Source organism: Falco peregrinus, chromosome 15 (assembly GCF_023634155.1).
Source record: "Falco peregrinus isolate bFalPer1 chromosome 15, bFalPer1.pri, whole genome shotgun sequence".
In the NCBI taxonomy this organism is placed as follows: Eukaryota; Metazoa; Chordata; class Aves; order Falconiformes; family Falconidae; genus Falco; species Falco peregrinus.
This window is the reverse complement of record NC_073735.1, coordinates 8,189,079-8,213,079: the sequence shown is the minus strand read 5'-3', so window position 1 is coordinate 8,213,079 and position 24,001 is coordinate 8,189,079. Positions and strand designations below refer to the sequence as shown.

The following is a 24,001-nucleotide window of genomic DNA, read 5'->3' as shown; positions in this document are numbered from 1 at the left end:
CAGTCCCCCAACTTCGTTTCTTTCTTATCCAGTCCCCCAGTGTCTTGCATGAGCTCAGTAGCACCACTGCTCCCTAATTTTCCCAGAGCCAGGCTGATGAGCAGCCTGAGCAGACTCAGGCAGCTCCCCAGGTCTGCACCCTGCTTGATGCTTTCAGGAGCTGGAGCTTTCTCCCCTGCAACTCCCAGATAAATACCCTGTCATTTCTTTACATTTCCCACCTAAGGGCATTGCTTTCTTCCTTGACCCCAGATCGCTCTCTCCTGCTGCTGTTACTCAGCTCTACCAAGCCCACTTCAAGACACACCACACAAGTTAAATGCAACACTACTTCAGGTCCCAAATAGGAGGCTAGCTGCTCTCAAAGAAAAGGCTACAAACAGATCTGTCGATGTAAACGTGCTTGCCCCACACTTTGCAGCCAGCTCTGTCCAACAAACCTGCACAGCCTGCAGACGGATTTTGCTCTTCCCTAAATACCCAAACAAGAGGGCCAATGACCAGGGCAGGTAAAAACATCTGACGGATCTGACAGGGCAGGGTTTAATCTGTGTCTCTTTACAAGACAGCATGCCTGAAAGAAAACACAATCTCTCCTTCCAACAAGGAAAAGGAAGAATCTGGGTAACCTCTGGCAAAAAGAGAAAAAAAAAAAAAAGAGGGGAAAAAAATCAGGGCAAGAGGGACAAAACAATCTTTGTCCTCATTTTGCTGGTCATGCAAGCACATGGCAGCCACAGTACCCGTCGCCCCAGCTTGGACAACAAGTCATAAGCACAACCAGCCCAGTTTCAGTGAGGCTTATAGAAACCTGGCTCTAGAGTCTAGGCAAAGCTGTGTCCCTGCGCTTGAGAAAGGTAGAGCATAGACAGGATTTCCAGACTACACTGATAACTGGCTCACAGAAACCAGATAGGACAGCACACGCTCAGAGGTCACCGCTCAGCTCCACAACGTTCGCTTCAGATGCTGTTCCTTTAAACATGGCTCCAGAGACCACACAAGGGTTAAATCTGCCTATAAATATCTGTTCTCAGCAGGGCTGCTGCTCTGAACCCTCCAGCCATCTGTTCTAGCTTTCCCCCATCTAAGACTCTAACATCTGAAACATGCTCACAATTCTTAGGAGTGCTCCCAAAAATAGACCAGCGCTATGGCTTAGCACTGTCGCCTGTGTCTGTGAGCGCAGGAGCATGTATGCGTGCGCCTGTGCCAGCACAAGCCTGGAGCTGTGCAAATATGAACACGTCTGCCTCTGTGATGGCGAGCAGGCCCGCACCAGCATGGGTCCATTTGCATCCATGTTGGCGTGGGTGTGCCTGCTTAACCGCAGATCCATGTGAATCTGCACAAGCATGTTCACGCTGGTACAAACCTGCACCCATACATATGTGCGCGTCTGTACCAGCGCGTGGGTGTGAGAGAACGTGGAAGCCTCTCTGCCAGTGGATGCGACGGCAGTCCTGCCGTGCCCTCTCCCCTGGCGGGACGGCAGCACTGCGAGACACAGCCAGGCACCTCTCCTGCTGCAGCCCGGCCCTGCTTGGCCTCAGCGTGAACCAGGTTGTCCTGCGAGGTCCTGCTGTCCCCAAACCCCTGGCACTGCAATCCAGACAGCAGCCTACCCTACAGCACAGCAGGGAAGGGACGATGCTGGTTCTCTTGTTCAATGCTTGGCTCAGCAAATTCAGCAATCCCACCTCCAGGCACCAGAACCTCGCTGCAAAAGCCAGTAAAGCCTGATCTGTGTGAGGCCAGAGACACACCACCCTGCTCACATCCAGCTGGGGCTTGCAGGATTTCCTCAAGCGCTCCACAGAGAAAGCCGGGGCAAGGATCCTACTGCAAACATGACAGCTTTCTCTGGGAGTAGACTGGGCTCTGAGTCTCTCATGGCTCTTTCCAAATAGCAAAGACTCGGGTAGGTTCACCCTTCCGACTGCCAAGCCCATTAGCCTCACTCCATGCAGGCAAATCCAGGAGACAACGATCATCTCCACGCTCACGAGGCATAATGGCAAATGACCTGTCAGCTCCCAGATCTGCACATATTGTCCAGGAGCAGACTGTCCTCCTGAGCATCCTCAGGGCACAGTGCTGTCCACCTGCTCTGTGCCAAGCACAGCTCATACTCGAACACCCACTATTCAGTAGGGACCATCACAAAGAAGCTCAGCCCTGGATGCTGGCCCTGCTGACACCACATCACGGGGCGATGTGCACGCACAGCCACAGGGAGGGGACAACCGGTGTCCATCCTCCACATAGTGATGACAGCTCAAGGATCAGCAGCAGCTAGGTTTTCATCTCTAACTACTTCCACAAGAGTGATTTTCTCTCCCAGACCAAGTAAAACTAGAGACAAAGCCTCAAACACACAAGTGCCCGGCTGCAGTACGAGATGGGGCTGTCTCAGAGCGCTCCATTTTTGCCAGTCGCTAACCCCCACAGCGATGCGGCAGGGAACACCTGCCACAATGCAAGGGAGCACGTGTGGAGCTAAGCCTCCTCATCCAGCACATACACAGAGCCCACTGGTGAGAAACACCATGGGGGGTTCTCTCAAGACTGCACCCGCCCACATGGGCTGGTGGAAGGGACCAAGCCTGCCATACCAGAGTGCTGCACTACTGAGGTGTCATTTGGCTTTTCCTGGAGGAGTGCATTTAGAAGGGAACCTGACTGGTAAGGAAGGGCAGAGGGCAGAAAGTACATACCACCATGGTTTTGCCCAGGGTTTGCCAAGCTGCACCGTCTTTCACCCCTCCAATGTACTCAAAGTAGCCAGCTAGCTCTAAGAACCGTAAGCAAGACTTTCCAAGAAACCTAAAATGCAGGTACACCTTAAACTCGGGTGACAATGTAAACGGAAAGAGCTTGAAATTCCAGCTCTTCATTTCAGGCTTTGGCAGGGAGATGTGCTGGGAAACGGCCTCAGCACACTGAGTCAACACAGCTATACTCTATTTCTGACAGAGGAAAAAAAAGCCATTGATCCAGGTATTGATTTGATGCAGGAGTTTGTGTTTGTTTAAAAGTTTGCCCATGGGTCAGACCTTGTTACAAGCATCTTTCCTGGTGATGAGGTTAGAAACAGACTGTGCCAAACTCCAGTCACCTGCCTGGGGAGCAGAATGTAAGCAGGTGTGGAAGTTAAGTAGTCCCTCAGGGTTGCTTCCCTCCTCCACTCTCTCAGCATTAAAAAACATATCGTTGGGTGGAGGAACACCACAAACAGCTATAAGGCAGCAGCAGTATTTTGGGGAGTACAGCACAGCTAGGATGTAAGCGGGGGGCTGAAGGCCAGGCAGTTTGTCAGAGGTTTCAGATCACAAGGTGGAAAGCATTTGAACAGCAGGGCCATTTCAGGACTATTTTTCTCCCCGTCTTTCTCTCGGAAAGAGCTATGGGACTTCAAGATGCCCACAGGTTTGCAATCCAACCAGGCAAGGGCCCAAGAACCAGAAAACAACACTGACTAGGACAAAACAGACCTGACAAGTCTTGCTCCATTCTCTCCAGCAAAACCAAAAGCTAACAGGTAATTACCAGGACCAAGTAGGTTGCCACTAACACAGACAACTTCCAAAAGCATTGCACACAAATAGCTCCTCTGCCAGCTCAGGCCCCCGGTGGGCTTCATGTTTGGTGGAAAATAACGGTCTCCAACTTCAGCACCTGGCCACAGGTGCCAGCTATCTGCAGGTCACTCTGAGTTACTGCATTCCCTTCCAAATCATTCCTGCTCCTCTTCTGTCCTGGACCTTTGCTGAGTGAATGACCACAGGTAAGTTTAAGGAAAAAGTGTGGCTACATCAGATGCAGTTATTCCATCAGAGAGACACTTGGTATTGCTACAGAGCTCTCCTCTTCCCACACGTCCTCAACCCTACAGGCACAAGCTCTTAAGAGACGGGGAAGGGAAGTGAGGACAGGCTGAGGACTAGGCACAAATGAATGCAGGAGATGCATCCCCAGCAGCTCCCTCCTGACCTCAAAGCTCCTTCTCTTAGTGCCCAGCAAATGTGCAGCATGCTTTGCCCTCTACTCATTGCTAGTCCCAAAAACCTCTGCCAACAAACACCAGATCCTGGCAGCACTTCCCACTTTCCCTCACTGCTTGTGTCCTGCTATCACAGCTTCTGCATGAACTGCAGATGCATGCATGCCACAGCGTGTTCATAGCCACCTCCAGCTTTACTAGTACAGGAAGGGCCACCAACCATCACAGGAGAGGTGGGGGCACAACTACGCATGCAGAGGAACATCTTTTAGGGACAAGATAGCCATCACTCCCCTCACATCTGCATTCCCCCTGTAACAATGTGACAAAGAGGCTCAGCCTTACCAGAAGCTCGCAGGCACCTTTCCCCCCTCTGTTCTCAAGCCTCCTTGTGCATCTCTAAGTTCCCTTCACTTCAATGGAGCAAAATATTCTGGAGGATTTGTTTTGCCTTTTACATTTCTCAGCCCATCACATCCTTTCCTGCTAAAATAAAAAAGAGTAAATCAATTTCTCCCCTCCCCTGCTTTTGCTGCCTTGGAAGCATGTCTCGCAACTGAGCAGTGATATATGACAGAGGAAGCAGCAAACTAGTTCAGACCAGCGCAGGTATCCTCAGATACCCGCATGGCTCATGGCAGCCAACCCGGTGCTTGCTCTCATGCAGCCCTCTTGCTGAAGTACACAGAAGCCAGAGTCAGGCTGGAGCATTTGCTGCAATTTATGCATTTGAAATAGCAAAAATCAACATACAAATTAAGAAAATCTGTCTCTGAAACCAACCAGCCAGTTTGCATCTGAAAACTCCTCTCACCCCAGGGAGCCTCCTTTGCTCAGTAAGTTTTTACTCCTGTGAGGTACCACATGCTCTGGTGCCCAAAGACCCCCCGGGAGCTGGGACACAGTGAAATCCCATGACCAGTCACGCAGTTTGGGCTGGGACGTGAGCTTGCTGCAAGCAACGAGCCAAGCTGGCAGTCCTCAGATCACACCTGCCTCACCCCCTGTACCATCTGCCCTCCACCCTGGGGACAGGTCATGAGGCTGCCCACAGATGTGCTGCAGAAGTTGGATGCATACAGAGTAAAGATGTTGATGGCCAAAGCACAGGCCACGGGGCAGAAAACCACCCCCGTGCATGCGCCCTGCTTTTGCCCAAGTCCATCTACGTCTGGGTGCAGGGCTATGTGTGGGAAAGAGTGCTAGGTGGGACGCTGACCGGTGGCTTCCCTGACAGCCTAGGGGAAAGCTCAGCTCCCAAACCTGGATGCTGCTTCCTGGGAATTAACAGATCAAAGTGGAGGCCCAGAAACATTGTCAGTGGCAAGCAGGAGCTCTCAACCTTTTCATGTACACATCCAAGCTCCACTTCACCCATTTTACCCCACCGCTTGGTGTGGTAGGCAGGGAGAGCGCTGTGCAATCCCCCAGCTGTAGGGAACAGTATTATCACTTACCAGCGATGACTTCCAGCGAGGTGGAAGCAGACCCCTGCCACAACAGTGACAAGAGGAGATGCCTGTGCCCCTGTCCCCAGGATATACGCGTCATGTGCAACCCAACAGCATGAGGCACCTGAAACCCGGCCAGCTGCCCACACAGCCTGCCAGCAGCGAAGCCCCACACCCCTGCTCCCCCCTTGACAACACAGTGTCTGGCTGCCCCTCTACACGATGTCAGGCTATTGACACAGGGGGGTTGTTGACTCCCATTTTCCCAGTGGAAGAGCTGACTCCAGGGCGCATTGCAAGCAGCCACACCTGCACACGGCAGCTGGGAGCATTTGTAAACAATCAGGAACAAAGCTTCACCTCTCACCTTCGGCACCCCAAAAGCCAGCCCATGGCCGGCACAGCTCCTGGGTACCAGCAGCAGAGGGAGACTCAGCTCTCCTGGTCCTAGGCCTGGCCTGCATGGCCTCAGGCAAGACCCTTCACCTCTCACCGTCCCCTCATCTAGTTGCCATCCCTCCATCTAATTGCCAGTACCACAGCAGATGCTGCTGTCGGCCTGCAAAGGCCTGGATCCAGCAGGCAGCTCTCCCTCCTCCCAGACAGCATCACTACTGGCAGAAGCAAGAAGGCAAAACCAGGCTGCCATTCTGCACCTTCTCCCCCTAGACTGATTCTGAAAATAAAAACCAGCTTCCACTTGTCCTGGCCCCGAGAGAGAAGGCGGCAGAAAGAGGTTTGTTGTCAATACATGAAACTGTCGCTAAGTGAAGGAGGAAAAAAAATCTGGGAGGAAGGAGGGGGAATGAGGGAGGGGACAAAACCACATTTTTACTTCTGGTGGCCAGCCAGCTGACTGACTCAGCCAGTTTGGTCGCCTGCCATATAGATTTAAAAACAAAACCAAGCTCTCAGAGAGGGGAGAGAAGGGGATTCAGATGAATGTGCTTTTTTGTTGCGTGTTGAGCAGATCCTAGACCAGCCCAAGCCATGTTTAGGAAAATGGCTTCCCTGCCACATTCTGCCCAGGGGCTCAGCACAGAGCAAGGCACAGCACAGGTTGGCCGCTGCTGGTGCCACATGCAGCGTGAGACTCCTGCCACAGCACTGCTCCCGGCAAACCGCTGGGTCTGAAAAGAAGTGCAGCAAAAGCCTAAGGCTCCAGGGCTGCCCCAGAGCTGGCTCCCACCAGCCACCCTGAGAGCTAGAGACAGCAGTCTGTGTCCCCAGGCAGGTGCCACCCACCTGCTGGTCAGCACGAGCAAGGCCAGGGCGAACTGCTGCATACAAGGTCCCCTGCATCTGCTGGGCAGAGAGCTGTGCGATAGGCTGCCTGCTGCTGCAGCCATGCTCAGGCCGTGGGCAAGGTCTGCGTGCTGCAGGCAGCTCCCCACCGCCTGCTCCCCACCAGAGGAATGTGCACAGGAGGTGGGAGGAGCAGGGAAGAGGTTGTTTTGAAATACCAGTTCCCGTTTTATTTATCTGGATCCCACAGTGCCCATGGCACAGTAGCCACTCATAACGAGTGCCTTCTGTTCCCAAAGTGCTGTACAAACATGAACACACACTCCCCACACCCTCTGCAGCAACACAACTCGCTGGCATGCTCAGCATCGCACCAGACACGCAGAGCTCACCGCCCCATGCCAGCTTGGTGCTTCCATGCAACTGGATGGTCACGAAATCTTATGTGAGTAAGTGGTACTTTGCAGCTGCAGCAGGCATTACAAACACTAGCTGGTGAAGCCTCACGAGCCTCCCACACAGTATTCTCCCATAGAAACTGGCCAGCCTCCCTGGAGATTAATCCCTCGCTCACTGCAGGGAGTGCAGACAGAGTAAGTTACCTAAGGAGCTGACAGGTAAGTGCAAACCCTGTGGCTCCTACTCCCATTTCTAGATAGAAGAACAGAGGTGCAGAAAAAAACAATGCCTTGCCCAGCGCTGCCCCAGCCATCAGCAAAACCAAGAAGAAAACCTTTGCCCTTTGGCTCCCAGTCCCCGGTATAGACACCAAGTACTGAAACGCGCTCTGACAGCTGCCCCGGACACAGTATCATCTCCAGCAGCACCCCACAGCCTCCTGAGGACTCCAAAGAGAGGTGCAGACACACACCCGTGGGCGGGAGGGAGCAGGTGCAGGACCACCCCCCGGCTTGCTACGGCAAGGTACTCGGGGCAGCTGCTGCAGCCAGCGCCACTCCTGTGGGCAGAGACACGAGAACAGCTGCCGAGCCGGACGGGACCTGCCGCCACAGGACCAGGGGCACTGCTCGTGGACTGTCAGCTCAAGCTCTCCCCAGCCTTCGGCTTGGGGGGAAGAGGCTGGCCTCACCTTCGGAGATGTTTCTGATTTGAGCAGGAGCAAGACATGGGGCTGGGGGCGGGGGGAGCGACGGGTAGAGGTTTGCGGCAGAGCTAAAAGGGGAGATTTAGTAACTGTCGGAAAAAAATGGCTGCTTTATTGCAGGCAGCTTGTAAACCCTGGAGCCTGAAGGTCTGGGAGTAATTTCTCCCTCCCACGTGCTGAGCTCAGTTTGTACTGGGGGTCAGAGGTCAGTGCTTTTCCAAAGCACTCTGGGAAAGATGCCAACTGGAGCAAGCTGCTAAACACTGCTCCTGCAGCTCGGCCCAGGCTGCTGCCCCAGCAGCCGGCTGGAGCACGCCTTAACCCTTCGCTGGGCGATTCCTCCCCTCCATCCCTCCAGCGTGGGAAGAGGAGTGCGGGGAGGAGGGCTGCTGCAGGCTGGGGAGGCAGCTCGCTTCTCCCTGGCGCGCCAGACAATGCTCAGCCTGCCTCCCAGCTCAGGAGCAACCGAGTCCTACCAGTAGGCAAGGTCCAGGAGCCAGGCTCCGTAGCTGGGGAAAACAAGAGCCCAGCAGAGCAAGAGCCGAGTGCTGGGGTAAGGCCCTGTGCTGGCCTTGGCATGGAGGGAAAAGCGGCTCACAGCAATGCACCCAGCACCACTGTAGAAGGGAGAAGAGCCCAGGCACCACTCTCCTTGAGCCTGACACCAGTCCCTGCAGCTCGCACACCTGTCTCCGCTGCCTCTGAGAAGCCTGCAGGCACAAAGTCACAAGGAGAGGCACTAACCAGGGCACCCACGGGAGATAATGCTCCCATGTGCAGGGTCCTGCTGGACTCCTGGCACCCATTCTCTGCCCTAGGGAAGGATGTCCTCCCCAGTGACCTCCTGGTCCCTGGCACTTTCTTCCCAGGGTAACGTCATGCCCCATTGCCTTCCTCCACTTCCCTGCCGATCTCCTGGGGCAGGCAGTGACCAGCCTCCACATGGCACCTTCTGCTTCTCCTCAGCATCGGTAAACACCAGGATCTACCAGCCTTGCCTCCAGCTGCCAGTGATGCTCCCATTCCCCGGGGGCATGGGGGGGGGGGGGGGGGGGGGGGGGGGGCGGCCTTTAAAGGCTACCTGCCAGGGTTCCCACATCTCCAGTTCTCCAGTGATGCTCCCATGGGGGGTGGGGGGGGCGCACCTGCCAGGGTTCCCTCATCTCCTTAGCCGACTCCTCCCGGGATGACAGATAGGGCCTGGCTGGCGGGGGAGGCATGGCTTTGCTGTCTCACCCCTGCGATGCACCAGCTCTGCATTTCTGCATCAACAGTGCAGGCGAGAGCATGGCTTCCTGCAGCATTTCAGCTTCCTCTTCCAGGGATGTGTGTGAGCGTTTCTGGCCTGCAGCCCAGCCCCGCTGCCCCCACCCCACCGAGTATCCGCCAGCACACAAAGAGGAAGCGAGCTCAGTTCTGTTTCTTAGCGGCGTCTCTCATCTTCCTCTCAGACACATGCCCCATCTTTCCCTCTCTTCGTCTCCTTCGTTCTCAGTGCTGTGCTGAGGAGGAGGAGGGGGGAGGCCTGCGGTTACTGCCCAGGCAAACAGGAGACCCAAGCACTCAACTCGGGTCTGGCTGCCAGATCTGCTCTAGGCTCTTCCCCTCTGTGCAGCAGCACTGGTCCTGGCTGCCAAAAAACAGCACCCAAAAGCATGCTGACGGGTGCACCAGGGCCCTTTGTTGGTGACACGGCAGAGCCTTGGCCCTGCTCACCATGCAGCCCTGGTCTTACTGCTTGCTATCAGGCAGATGCCTGGCCCTAGCCACATCTCCATGCCACATCCTTCACAGGCACTCAGGTGATTTCAGGGGCCCCTCCAGTGGCAGTCACTCAGCTCTCCCACTACTGCTTCTTCAACGCCTGCCACAGGCATGGACCACAGCCTTGCTGATCAAACAGCAAGGCCAGAACCTCCTGTCAACTAACCGTGTCCCAAGCAGTGCTCTTCTGTAATACCACGCTTCCTCCAATCTAGCAGGGGGGATCTGGCTGTGGCTCTGCACCCTTCCACCACAAAGATGGTCACAGTGAAGAAGATGATCCCTCTCCCTCCAAACACATACTTGTGCCTTCTTGTCTTAAATCGCTTTGAATTGTGCTCGCATCTTTCTGATCCAGGTACAAAATGGCAAATTTTCCCACTGGCTTCGTTTATTTCACCTTTCCATGGTCCTGTTTTCATGTCCCACCTGCAATACCTCCAGCTCCTTCTTCCAAACCTGCCTTTACAGTCAGAGCTGCTGAATCCTCTTTCATCCTCTACCATCTCTTCCAACTAATCCGCATACCTCAGCCCACCTTCTGGCCCTGAGATCACAGCCCAGCATTGCCTTCATGCTCCCAGCTACTGCTTCACCAGCTTCAGGAGAAAGGAGTTTGCTACACTCCCTGTGCCCTCTTCGTTAAGTCCTTCCGCTCCATCCCTCCCAGGCCAGACGCACCCATGGTGCAGCCAGGCCATCTCGGTGACTGTCATGTTGGGGGACTGGCTGGGCTTGTGGTAAAAATCTCCTCTCAGGCTGCTGCCATGCTTTTTGGTGTCAAATGCATAACCACAGACAGGAACCCGGTGTGGCAGTGCCGAGAGCCTGAAGCCACAGAAACGCCACTTTGCAGGGTGCTTCCTGCTGCCAAGACAGCAACACTACCAAGCCTGGGGATTACTCTCAGGAGCCAGAAACCCACAGCCCCGCTGCCCTCTGCACCCGAGGAGCACATCATCTCATCACTCGGCCACAGCAGAAAGAAACAAACCTCCCTTCTCCCTGAAGGGGCCAGATGAATACCTGGAATAGCGAACTTTGCCCCTGCAGCTGCGCAGGACAGTCCTGAGCCAGACATTGGGCCAAAGCATCCAGCTCTGGCACCAGGGCTGCAGCTCACAGCTGACCTTGCCGCATCTGCTCCAGTCAAATAGCTCCAAGCTTTTTGCCCCAGACTCCATGCCTGCCTCAGGCCTCATTCACTGGCTGCAGACCTGCCAAGGAGAGGGCTGCCTGTTTGAATCACAAGCCAGAACCGGGTAAGCATCACCTTTAATAAGCCTTTCCCCTCCATCAGGCACCCTGATTTTTTTCAGCCACAGTCTTGTGAGACGGAAGGCTGCTTGGAGCTCAGCCAGCACCAGGGAAACCACCATTTCAAGGTCCTACGAAGGAGCCTGTAAGAGCAGAAAGGAGCTTTGGTCGGGCATGCAGGGGGTGATGCAAAGAGCAGACTGTTCGCTGGGAAGCTGATGCCGCTTGCCAGGAGGCGGTGGGGGAGGAGGCAGCAGATGTCTGCAGACAGCATTTGCCGAGAGCCTGCAGCGCTCCAGCCCAGCGAGAGGAGGAAGGCAGCGGTTGGTGCCACTGCTGCTGCATTGTAATTGAACAGGACAAACATGACAGAGACTGCCGAGAAAGCTTACACTGCCTTTCCCTCCAGTAATCACTATTTCAGCGATGGGAAGCGGGAGTCCCAGGAACCCAGCTGAGGGTCAGAGAAAGACCTCAGGATGAATATCAAGAGACCTTGAATGCAGGAGGAAGAAGCCCTGACATGAAAACTGCCAGACCCTCCTTCCCCGGGAAGCAGCGACGGCTACAAGCCCCAGCACAGCTGTCATGCCAGGGCCAAGTCTGGCTGGAGAGCCTGGGCGAAAGCAGCATTCTACAGCCCACAAGCTGCCTTTAGTCCTGGCATACGCCACAGCCAGGTACTGACAGCCACAGCCCGGGCACGGCAAGTGCGAGGTGCCGGCAGGGCTCAGAGGCAGCCCACGTGGTGGTCCTTGTTTCCCGCCTCTGGGCAGGGGAGGTTGGCTTCCTCCCTGCCCCGCAGCAGTGAGGCTGACCAGGGGAGCTCTGCATCCAGCAGCCACCCCGGAACCACCCTTTGGCATTGGGCTTTGTTCCGCACCTGGGATGTGGTGAGCCAGGCAGCGTTGGTCTGGTGAGACATACGGTGGTGGGGAACAGTACATTAGAGAACTGGTCCCCAGGCACTGGGACATCCGAGGGCCGTGGAAGATACTAGGCAAGCCATCCTCCTATCAGACAGCATCCTCACCATCGCCAGGGTCTACACGACCCTCTCACATTCACTCACTGCCCAAATTGTTCAAAGGGACCTCAAAACCCCCAGAAAAATCGGCAGTTGCCAATTACGGGTGGAAAGGAACTGACTTAAGCCAGGGGTCTTTGGCTCATTAAGCAATACCACCCTCAGGGTCGTTGTTCAGATCAAATCAAGCAGTTCGTGGACTCCTCCTACAGCATACTGAGATGCAGTCTGGCACTTGGGTCCACTTGAGTCCTCTTAAAATAAAAATTAATTGATATGCAAATCAGACAAGGCATTAGACTAGTCTACTGGCCAAGGTCGAGGCACAGATTCTCCACTGTTTCACACCACAATCCCAACTCCCCCACACCTCTCCTCCTTCCTAAACTCTGGGTCAGCCACTAGCCACAGGTCTCCAGAGCAGGGAGGACCCCACAGGTGCACACCTTGCATGCAAAAGGGAGCTTGGATGGCACGTGTTCTTCTTGAGCCAGGTCCCAGCTCTGCCTCATCCCCTCCCTGACCATCAGCACATCATGTCTGGCAGGAGTGCTGCTGGGCTCTCACCTCAAGCTGAGCCGCTTACGTGCGAGCCAAGTTTGAGTCTGCTAAGTGGGACAACAGAGCTGCTCCAGGGACATCAGCTTCTGTGCCCCGTGGGGAGTCAAGGAGGCAGCAAGAAAAGTATGTGCCTGGCCTCCTGACATGTTTACTATTGGCATTTTTCTGTCAGTTTCCAAGAGCGATCAATTCTTTGCACACCCCTGAGAGCTTTTCCAAAATTACTACAAACAGCAACCACAGCTCCAGCCATTGCATCCCCTACAGCCAGCAATAGCCACGGATCAGGCACTGAAACAGCAGCCATCCAACATGCTCAGGATCAGGTCTCAGAGAAAGGGCTATGCCAAAACATGGCATTGCTCTTGCACACCCTCACCTCTCCCTCCTCCCCTTCCAACTAACCAACCATCAGCCACTGCTACCCTCTTTGGCAATCTCAATTCAGCCTGAGGTTTGGCAAAGCAATTAACCTCTCTATCTAGTTGCAGTGAGATGAATACAAAGCTCGGCATCACCCAGACACGGATCAGAAGCCCTGAGGGATGCCAACATCATCCCCCTCCACTGAAAGGCCCTGGAGCGCAACAGCACAGCCAGCACTACCCTAAGAACTAGGGAATCCTAGGGCGACTGGTTTGCTTCGCTGGTGCTAGATTTACCCTCTGCAGACTTCGAAGGGCTTGTAAGCTGCTGCTGGGAGTTCTGGGGAAAGTACTTATGGAAGGCAGCCTGTTACTGCAATAGCCTTAGATTTGTTGCATAGGGGTCCACACCAGCATAAGAAAAATACCTGGGGCTCTTAAAAAAGGGAAGAAAAAAAAAAAAAAAGACAAAAAAACCCCAATCTAAACCCTACTAAAATAAGTGATGCATTTTAATTAGACTAGGACTTTGTAAAATTACTTTTGATTAAAAAGCATAATAAAGTAAATGATAAACATTTGCCACCAGTAGCCGCGTTTCTGAATATTTGGAAACCACTGTGCGGGGTGGGGAAGCAGTTGCTTACAGCTAAGATCCTGACTGCACAAACACTTGTTAATTTACATGTGGGTAAATTACTCTTCTCACTAAAAAAACACATGCACCTGCAATATCAGGGCTAAAATTGCATTTACATCAAAATATCTGTAAGTGGCAGGACGTATCTTCACTGAAGCTCTGCTTAAGGGAAAGTAATTCCTTTTTGACCAACAAAAGGCTTGCAACTTCAACTCATGAAACTGACTTTCAATGAGCAAAACCAGGTTTGGGTTCAGAAGTGGTTTTAGTTTGATTGGTTTTGTTTTCTGAAACAGGCTCCAAAGCACAGATTCAAACAATGAACACTGTGCTGCCTTTCTTAAAAAGAGTGAGAAGCAACACTCAAACAGAGCTCTTTAACAGAGGTGGGCAGCCTAGGCAGATCACCACTGAACCGCTGACCCGTGGAAATGTTTTGGAAGGAAAGGTGCTACTGACTGTAATGCAGCCATGCCCCTGCACTAATCTGGTCTTCCTTTGAGTTTGTGCTGTTCTCACAGTAAGATGGCAAACAGGGATTGGGACTTTCCTTTCGCAGCATCAAGTTCATGTGAAACAGGATTCCCTGAAAATTAGGAAAACTAGAGTACAAAGAACATCCACTTCAGCCATTCTAAACCAGCTATACACAGGTGGCATTGCAGCAATAAATAACAACAAAAAGGTATCTAGCTATTTTTTTGAATACTTTTCCCAGCAGCTCCCCATGTGCCTGGAGCTCTGGGAAGAGGCTGGGACAGAGAAGCTCCTCTCCACGAGAAGCCAACAGGAGAGCTGCTCTTGTGCCTCCCAGCAGCAGAGCAAAGGCACTTGGGCTTCTCTGTCAAACACAATCTCAGCCTCTGCCTGTGAGCCCTGAAAGAGGAAAGGGAACGTATCACACATTTTCCAGGTGGAAGAGGGGATGCAAGTCCCAGGGAGGTGCTTTCTCCTGCCCAACACAGCAGAAAGCTGGGGACGGGTGGAGTAACAGAAAAAAGGGAGAGGAGGACAAGGTTCTGGTGCCCACAACCCATCCTTAGGGCTGCCAGGCCTGCGCCAGCTGCCAAATCAAATAGCTATCGAGAGCCGTGCTCCTGACAGGCACAACAGGCAAGGCCCTTGAAGCGAAACCAGCATGAGGCTCCTTCCACCCAGAGCCATCACTGCCCACGCCTGATGCTCATCCACCCTGACTGGCAGCAGCTGATGCCTATGGATCCCACAGAAGCCTCGATCCCTCCCACTGGATTAGCCCTGCAACTCCCCAGGCTGCTGCAGTTTTACAGGCTCCAGCTGACACCCCTGTCCCTGGTAGATGCCTTTTTACCATTGGAAAGGGATCTGGGACACTGTGAGGACACATGCAAGGAGGATGGCAAGGACCAGCCAGTACCCCCGGTGCCTCTCTGGACAGAAGGGATTGTCAGGAGAGAAGTGCCATCACTGGTAGGCTCCGCTGAAGGAAATCAAATGCAAGGGAAGACCTTCAGCACCTCACCGAGGGGGAGTTCATCCAAAACTGAGGGCTCTGCCATCTTACCAAGGAAAGGCGAGCAACTCACAGCATATTTTGTGTCCTGGCTTCTCCTACTGTTAAATGCCTGCTCAGCCAAAGGGGCAAATTACACAGGACTGTCCCTTTTGGGTCAAATGTTGTGTGCTGTGGCACCTGTGCTCCTAACATCCCTGTGCCCACCAGCACCTTGCCTGGGCGCTCTGCTGTCCCCCATGATGGGGAGGCCACCAGCCCTGCATCCAGTGACGGTCCCTCCCACGAGCCTTGTGGACCAGCATGCAGCGCGTTCACATGCAGGAGCCACTGGCTGTGACCACAGTAGAAGTAAAACCACTGCTGTTCAGAAAAAAAAGAGTAATTAGCAAAGATTAAACAGCCAGGAGCTAAGCTGGCAGCTGGGAGGGCAGACACAGACCACCACCACCCTGTAGAAGAGGAGTTGCTTCTTCTTTGTGGCCATCGTGCACCCTCCAAGAGCCCTGCGGGTCTCAGCCCCACTGTGCCCAACTCTGGTAAGAGGCACCAAGCCCGCTCACCCCAATCACTAGAAAGCATATATACCGCAGTATACAAAATCCTTCCTGTCTTCTTTTCCAAATCCATCTCGCCCCCTCTCAACTGGGACCCCCTCATAAAAGTAAGAAGAGACAGGCCTTTCCTGGCATTTCCTTTTTCTGAAAAGGCTGTAAAATTTTCCAAGCGTAGCCAGAGCCAGAGCAAAGTTTGTCAGGAGCTCAGCTCGTTAGGCGGCTGCTCAAGGAGCCCCGCGGGAGGCACCGGCTGTATAATTCAAAACAGCTTGGACCCTGGAAAAGAAAATAGAAACCAGGCTGTGAGAGTGAGGGGGGCAGCTCCGGCGTAACCCCTGCTCCGGGAGTGCCCCATCCACAAGGCTCGAGAGGAGCCCCAGCCCCAGCAGAGGTGCTGTGGCCAGCCCAAGAGGAGCTGGCACCAGGCAGAGGAAATTCCAAGCCTGTTGCTTCTGGCAGCCGCACCAGGCCCTGGCTAGGACCTCCGCAACCTGGAAACTGGCTACTCAGCAATTTTCTTGCCATCCAGAGGGCTTGTTCTGAACCACAGTTTCACTTCCCCCTCCCAGCGTTGCAGCCCAAGATGCAGGGAACACCAGAGGCAAAAAAAAAAAAAAAAAAAAAAAAAAAAGTCTGCTCAAAAGCTGTCGTGACCAAGGTTCCCCCAAACTGCTCCACTCCGGGACAGCAGTCTGGAGCTGCTTCCATTCCCCTCATTGCACCTGGGGGCGGGGAGAGCAGAGGAAACTTGCTTGGACCAGCCCTAGGTCTCCCGGGTTCCTTTTGCTCCTTGCCAGAGAAAGTTCAAACAAGGCTGCTCAGAGGCAGGACACAGGCAGCTTTCAGCCCAGCCTAAGTGCCGCGCTTGAGGCTCGCCTGTGGCCGGACCTGCTCCATTCAGGCCCTGTCTGGCCCGATCCTCCACTGCAGACCAGTGCTGGAACAAATCCTGCTGAGGAAGTGGTAAAAGCTCCAGTGCTGCAGGGGTTTCCACAGCCCTGGCAAGTTTGCTGTCGGGAAGTCACCCAGAGATGCAGCCCTTGCTCTCAGTGACTGCCCTTTGGAGCTCCCCATCCAGCTTCCCACTGCCCTAAGCATGGAGACCTACAGCGTGGCTACTCAGGACACTCACAACTGCCTTTTCATAAACGAGCATCCTCTACTGATCCCAGCCTCACCCTCTGCCTTTTCCAAGAAGCCAGGAGCCCAGCACTGCATAACACCAGAATGAAGCAACGGTCACCTTCGCATCTGAAGGGAAGCACAACTGTTCACTGATACACAGGTATCTAGCAGGATCTTTCCTCCTAAAAGGATATTTAGAATGCATTTTCTACTAGGAAGATTGCAGTGTTCCAGAGAGTCCCTGCCCGAAGAACCAGGCAACCAATGCACACCTGATGGGACAACTACCAAGCCCTGGGTGGCAAGTCAAGGAAGACCATCCACGAAGCCAGCTTCAGCAGGGGACACTGCAAGCAGAGAGAGCGAGCTTCCCTTAACTTACACCCTTAAAAGAAACCTGGGTATGGCCCTCCACACAAGGATAAGGCATTCTGGGAGAGCAACATTTCTCTGCAGAGCACACATCGGACAAGGACCACAGTGCTCCTGGGAAAACCAGACACTCAACTTGCTAGCCAAGGACATGGTTTGCAACTTCCACTGTAACCACACCAGTCATAGCTTCCTAACTTAGTTTTTTCTCAGCTTGGCAGATCCTGAAGATGAGACGCTTGGGGGCCTGGAAAGCTCACAGACTCACCAAGCATTGATGGTACTTCAGGAGAGTGAAGCTCCTGACCTCTGGCTTCTCAGAAGGCCTGGAAAAGCCCCCTTACACCTGGATTCAAAGAGGAGGCCCAGACCCAAAGAGGCAGCCGAGCAGGAGAGGAGAGATGAGCAGGAATTGGGAATCCTGGCTTTTGTTCCTAGCTCTGCCCCATATTCCTTTCCTGTCCTTGGTTAAGTCATTTCCTTCCACTTTTCCTCCCAGTCTTGATTTCGGAGGTGAAAAAAAACCCCAAGCCCTTGCTTCTGCAGAATGCTTAAAACCTCTCCTGGCCCGTGACTGTACAGAACATCGCTACTGCCAGAGGCTGCAAGACACCCAGCGTGCAGGAGCCATGCTGCTCACACAGACCCCAGCAGAGCCTGGCATTTCCTGTGCTCACATTCTGAGAAGCACAGAGCCTGTAAACAGTCAGTGCCACGGAGCATCTTCTACACAAACCATATCCTGGCCTGTTCCTCTCCTCGGCTGCTGCAGTAAGCAGCCAAGCAAGGAAAAGGAAAGCTGCTCAGCTGAGCTGTGACAGAAGGAGCAGTGCAACCACAAACAGCATTGCTCTGGACAGCCTGTCTGCAAGGAGGTGGCCCTCGAATCAGCGGCAGCAAGGATGGGGAAGGTACGGCAACAGGAGAGGCAGGGTTAAAAGGGGAAAAAAAAACAAACTAAAAACAGTACTGCAAAAAAACAACCCAACCAGCAGCCCAAAGAGGCAAGATGGAGCAGAGGTGCCTGAGGAACACAGATCTGCTCCCTAGCAGATCTGTTCTGTGGCCTCCCACATACTTCAGGGAGAGGGAAGACCAGTAGGCATAGGCAGGAACAAGGAGCACTCTGTGGTTTTGCTCGGTATTTCAGGCCATCTCTCACACAGGAGGAGCTCTGCTTCGCTTTCCAAGTCTCGCCCTCTCTGGCACAATCACAAACCTGGCTTCTGGCCCAGGACTTGGCTCCAGCAGAGCTCCTCACCAAACAGGGTGACACCCCACCTCTGGGCACCGCGCACAGCCCAGTCTTAAAGCCATCTTGAGGCTATTACTCCAGCATCAGAAGAGGCTCCCCATCATCCCCTAGCTGGGATTCAAGGCATCTCGAGTTGCAGTTGAAAAGAACAAAACCCCAAACCTAGCTGCTACTACTCTTGGTAGAAGCAAAACCCAGAGACAAAGCACCATTTTCTCTAGCAGCTCTGGCCAAAGCTGGCAGACAATCTGTCCACATTGGGGAAGCGCCATCTCCCAAAGACACCCAGGCACAGCTAGCATGTTTCTCTGCCTGCAGCCACCCAGAAGGACACAGCGGGACAAGATGCCAGGTGAAGGCCCTGCCCTCCCATCACTGGCCGTGTGGAGGGGCGAGTAACCACCGCCTGATGCACCCATATGGCAGTCCAGCAAGGACACTGGGATACAAGGGGGCCACTTGTGCCCAGACACCAGTAGCTGCCAAAAATCTAGCCCACCTCTCCAGAAGGGGCTGAGCAAGTGGGAAGCAGGCCTCATCCCACTGGTTGCACCCAGCCTGGACATGCACCTAGCGAGAACAGAACAGGTTCCCGTTTGTGTCTCCAGGGTGCCACAGCCCATCATCCTCACGCTGCTTTCTCCAGTGGAGGGTCATAGCTGGCATCAAGGCAACCCTGCCTGTTTGGGAGCTGCAGGTCTCTGACAGCCCGTCTCACACCCTGGAAGAAGGGCAGCAGGCATGCAAGGTGGGAAGGGAGGTCCGGCTCCAAGCAAGCGGGACTCGGAGCTGGTTGGGATGCCCAACAGCAGCACGCCCATTTCCAAGGGCTTGGCGCAGGCTTTGGGTAGCCATGCCAAGGTGTCCCGTGCTCCCTCTCCTGCTGCACCAGGGACCAGGGCACCAACAAGCATGGCTCTGCTCACCAAGGAGGTGGGGAGCGTGCAGGGCTGGCAAGCTGCGTAGTCCTCCCTTACATCAAAAGCAGGTGCCAGTGACACTAATGGCTTCCTCAGTGCTGGCTCCTGCTGAGTACAGCCCTGTGGCAACTGCAAACACCACCGTGAATTGGTCTCAATTAGAACAAAATCCATCACGCTCTCCACCTCTGAGTTTCAAAGAAAATCAGGTAGGAAGAAAACAAAGCCAGCTCCCCATTCCCAGGAAGGGCCTGATGCCAAGCAGATGACCTGGAACAGGCATCACGGAAGGAGGAAGGGTGCCTCTCATCCATGCCACGTGGTTTGGCTGGGGCTGCCTCCCAGGGAGAGGCCAAGGAAGAGCAGATTACAGCAACAGAAACCATCCCCGCCAACCTCCGGTAACAGTTCCTGGGTACCTTCCACTCGAGGCTGCCAGGGGTGGTGCTCGCAGAAGGGAAGCCAAACCAGAGGAGCAGAATGACCTGCCAGAAAGTAGCAAGCAGCTTTGGAACAGAAGTCGGGAAGAACTGAGGAATGTCATTTTGGCCACCCTCACCCCCTGCACCACACGGAGATGCTGGAAACACACAACTGAGAAGGGAAAGCAGCTGCAATGCTTCATAGGCCCCTTGCTCCAAGATGGTTGTATTTTTCCACAGCTTCAGTGCTACAAGAAACCTCATCGGGTATTTTTAATCTCATGGAGATCAACTACATAAAGTCAGCACCCAAAGCTCCCACACCCCCGGAAACACAGAACCACATGCGAGATCACCAGAAAACTCATTTACCAGTCAATGTCTTCCTGGGAGGAAAGGACAGCTGAGTGACACTGAGTCCTGACCTGCATTAGATTTTGATTTGCCAGAAGAGTCAAGCTGGCAACCCTCCTAGCACTTCACTGATACAGCTTAAATAACACTGACAAAATGCTGTTGCATCTGTACATCACATTGCTATGATGTCTCTATCCTTCATTGTATCATATATCCATGCAAGTTTCTTGTTAAAAATGGCAAAAGTAGTCACAAACGTAGCACGATTCCCCTATGCTCCCCCTCTTCCAGGGCACTGGCACAATGCCGGCTCTTTGCCAAAAGAGCACCAGCACAAGGAAAATTACATTTGCAGGGCAAGCTCTGGGGTTCTGCTTGGCTAAGGCTATGGGGGACGGACAGCATCCCTGGGAGACAGAGGCAGCAACAGCAGCTCAGGGGCTCATGGGTGGAACAGACTCCCGACACGTTCTCAGACAGGAACAGCAAATGTGTGCCTTTTCACAGGGGACTTACTCCCCCAGAGGAGGCCTGCTTGGGAGATCCATCAGACAGGGTATTTAAAACTGGATGGAACCCTAAGGAATTAAGAGCTGGAAGCCAGCCTGTGCCATCCCCATGAAATGGCTAGACCTGAGCAGCTTAAAACCTACCGCAGCAGCTGGAATACACAACTAGTGCCAGCAAGAGGACATCTGGAGCTCAGGGGGACACAGACACATCCTCAAGCACTCTGGTGGCTAAAAACTTTCACTCTTAGCAGCAGCCAAGACCGACACAATCACCTGAGACAGCGCAAAGAAGCAAAGGCTGTCTTGACATCGACGCTGAACCGCACACTGTACCAACAAGAGATGAGGTGGGGAAAACAATCCCAGGACCCATCTTTTACTCGGGACTCTGCAACCAACTGAAGGCAATCAGGGTAAGCCACAAAGAGTAACACCTCTACAGCAGTAAGAAAGAGTCACTGGCTGGGACACAGCTGATGCTCCCTGCAGAGGGAAGCAAGAGACTCCTCTCTAGCTACCGCTCCCTCCCACCACACCCCTCCGGCACAGCAAGCTCTGCTGGGAGGGAGAGCACCCACAGCATTTCAGCAGGAAAGAACAGTAGCGCTGAGAAGGAAAAGCAAAGGGTTTTCCCCCCACCAAAAAACCAGCAAGTATGAAGGACGTGATGCCAGCTGCGTCAGTGACTCAATAGAAAAGTCAAAGGCTGAGTTAACCTTAGGACCTTAGGGAGGCCAAGCCAGCACAAGCAAGGTCCACAGCTCCGTGGGCTCAAGTTTGCCCAGAGCTGAAAGCAGCTCCAGCACATCCTCAGCAGCTGCCCTGCAGAAGCCTAGCCCAGTGAGCTCAGTACTTGCAGCTTTGTGATGGCTCAGTCACTTCACACAGCGGTCTGTCCCCTCTGTTACACAGTGGCTAGAGCGCCAGCTTCCAACAGCAACACGAAGGAGATGCAGAAGGTGGAGGGCTGAAAAGTACAAAGCATAACTATTTTACTTTCTCCAATTGAACAACTGCAGTTTCAAGTTTCTAAGTAAGCTTTCCTTTAGCTGCTGCCTTTTTTTTTTCTAGTGGAGGGGCAGGGGGGTCTGGAAGGAGGAGAGGGACTTTAAGGGGCAGGGAGACATAGCAACACCTACAACATTGCACCGCAGAAAATACCAAACACAACGAAATGAATTCTCTAGGTAACCAAGGTACAGGTCAGGGTGGTGGGGAGGCACCGATCACCCCTTCTGCCCAGCTGAAATAGCAAATCACAGGTTCAAAAACAGACAAAAATGTTCTAGAGCATTTAGGGCATGAATGCTCTGGAAAAAGTCCCCAGTGGAGTAAACAACTGCTGCAGACACAGCACACTGATATGCTCATCTTTCTAGCCAAGGAGAAAGAGAATCAGGCAACAATGTGGACCTGGCAATTTCTGCACCAGTACTGGCCTTGGGTGTGTATTACATACCTACATGTGACTGCCACCAGCATTATTGCAGGCACTGGAGTCAAAGGAGGTCTTGCTTCGGCACTGACAGAGACTCGCCATGCGACCTTGGGCAAATCGCTTCCTCTGTGATTCACTTTTCTTATTCCTTCTGCCACCAAAGTAGCAAAACAAGGCGCGCACACACATCCCTTTGCAGAGACCTGGCGCCTGACGGATGGAAGGAGCTGCATCTCATTGCTGCGTGCCTGGCATGAAACAGCGTTTGGGCAGAGTAATGAGCGGTAGCCACGTTCACAGCGCGGATCCCGCAGGTCAAGGAGCGTGCAGCTAAGCCTGCTGTAGCACCACTCTGCAGGGACACACCGCAGCCAAAGGCACATGGCCACCCTCCGTGCCACACTGTTGGCAGCCCTTCGCCTCACGCAGCCAGGACACAACTGTACAGCACGGCAGCCCAACACCCTGTCAAACTGCGCTGCCCCCAAGGCGGCCAGACATCGCACACAACAAAACACCAGCCTGCCCTGTCATGTAGCATTACTTATGTGTTCAGATATGCATCCTTCTCACATTTCTACTCCAGCAAGTGGTTGCCAGCAGAGCAGGGCTAGGACAAGCTCACCACCTGCTAAAGACACGTCCCTAGTACAACGCAGAGGAGGTTTTGTTACATCGGTTCCCCTCTGCGCACAAGGAAAGCGTGTATGTTACGGTGTTTCCCCCCTTTTTTCCTCCAAGCCGACCACATGCCCAGTTTACCTCAAGAGCGAATGGAAGCCCATCAAGCAGGACACTGCAAAGAGCTGAGAGGTCTCCCCAGATGCTTAGGATGGGCTCCGACAGGAGAGTTTATTTAAACCCCACGTGCAATGCGGCGACTGCGGTTACCAGGATCCCAGTTCCAGCCCTCCCCGGGGCTTTAACAGCACCGAAAACGTCTTGCAGAATCCAGAGCAGCCCGGGTAAAACCGGGCGCGACGCAAGTAAGTTCTCTGCATCTGGAGCGGAGCCCTGCTCGAGGCTCGTCCCTCATCCAGGAGGCCGCGGCGACGGCTCGCGAGGACCCGGGAAGAGCGGTGCCCGACAGGCGAGTATGAGCCAGGCCCCAGCCGTGCCCGAGGGCAGCGGGAGCGCTGACAGCGCGGCCCACGGCGGCACGGACCGGCGGGGGGGGGGCGCCGAGCAGGCCGAGCCGGGACCAGCGGCGGCCCCCGCCGCGCCCCCCCCCCCCCCCGCCCGCTGGGCACGCAGCCCCCCCGGGGGCTGCAGCGCGGCAGACCCCGCGCCCGGGACGCGGCCGGGTGACAGCCCCGAGGCAGGCCCGGCCGCCACCGGCTGCGCGCAGCGGCGGCGCGGAGCCCCGGCCCCCCCCGGGGCGGAACAATGGGGCGGCGGCCGCCTGGGCCCAGCGGGGGCACTCACCTCAGCGGCGGCGGCGGCGGCGCGGCTCAGGGCAGGCCAGGCGAACCCGCCGGGGCGGCGCGGCGCGGCTCCGCGGGCTGCTGAGGGCCGGCCGGCGGCGCGGGGCCGGCGGCGCGGGCCGCGCTCATGGCTCGGCCGCCCGCCGCGGGGCGCGGGGCCGGGGCCGGGGGCGGCGCTGCCGGCGGAGCCTCCCGCCCCGCCGCGCCGCTCCTTCCGCCGGCGGCGGCGGCTCCAGCCCGCGCCCGCCGGCGGGGGTGGGCGTCCGGCCGCGGCGGGCCCCGGCTGCCCGCCCGGCCCCGGGCCGCGGGCGGCTTCCCCGCGCTGCGGCGGGCGGCCGGGCGCGGGCGGCGGGCTGCGGTGCCGGCGGGCGCGGCGGCCCGGGCGCGGGCGGGGACGCCGTGGCGAGGGGCGAGGCGCTGCGTGCCGAGTGCTCCTTTCTCCGCCGGAGCCTGAATAATCATTTGGAGAAACAGGATCATTCACTTTCCTCCGAGCGCGGAGCCAGGCGCTGCCCTGTCAAAATAAAAGCCCTACACGCTGATTAACCGCTTCCTTGTCGCGGGCGCTCCGCCGGCCGCCCAGCGGCCTGCCGGGAACCACAACTGGGCCGGGGGGTCCCGCCCGGGAGCGCCAGCCCGCCCTGGGGTCACCCACAGCCGAAGGGGAGATGCCGTCCCCTGCGCGGGCGGCCACGCAGGGACACGGGAC

The 24,001-nt window shown here is 55.1% G+C and overlaps 1 protein-coding gene across 4 annotated transcripts in view; it reads right to left on the bottom strand.

Annotated features, from left to right (window-relative positions):
* The window catches only part of BCL9L (BCL9 like), a 50,099-nt gene extending 26,319 nt beyond the window's left edge, over positions 1-23,780 (bottom strand). For 2 of the 4 annotated variants that reach the window (XM_055819321.1, XM_055819324.1), the window contains exons 1-2: positions 21,890-22,602; positions 21,310-21,397 (exon numbers count right to left, since the gene is read on the bottom strand). The gene's annotated coding sequence lies outside the window, so the exon portion shown is untranslated. Of the gene's footprint in view, positions 1-21,309; positions 21,398-21,889; positions 22,603-22,630; positions 23,263-23,293 lie in introns of those variants that run through there. The other 2 variants (XM_055819323.1, XM_027790430.2) reach the window with 2 other exon arrangements.
* Positions 23,781-24,001: the final 221 nt, after the last annotated feature.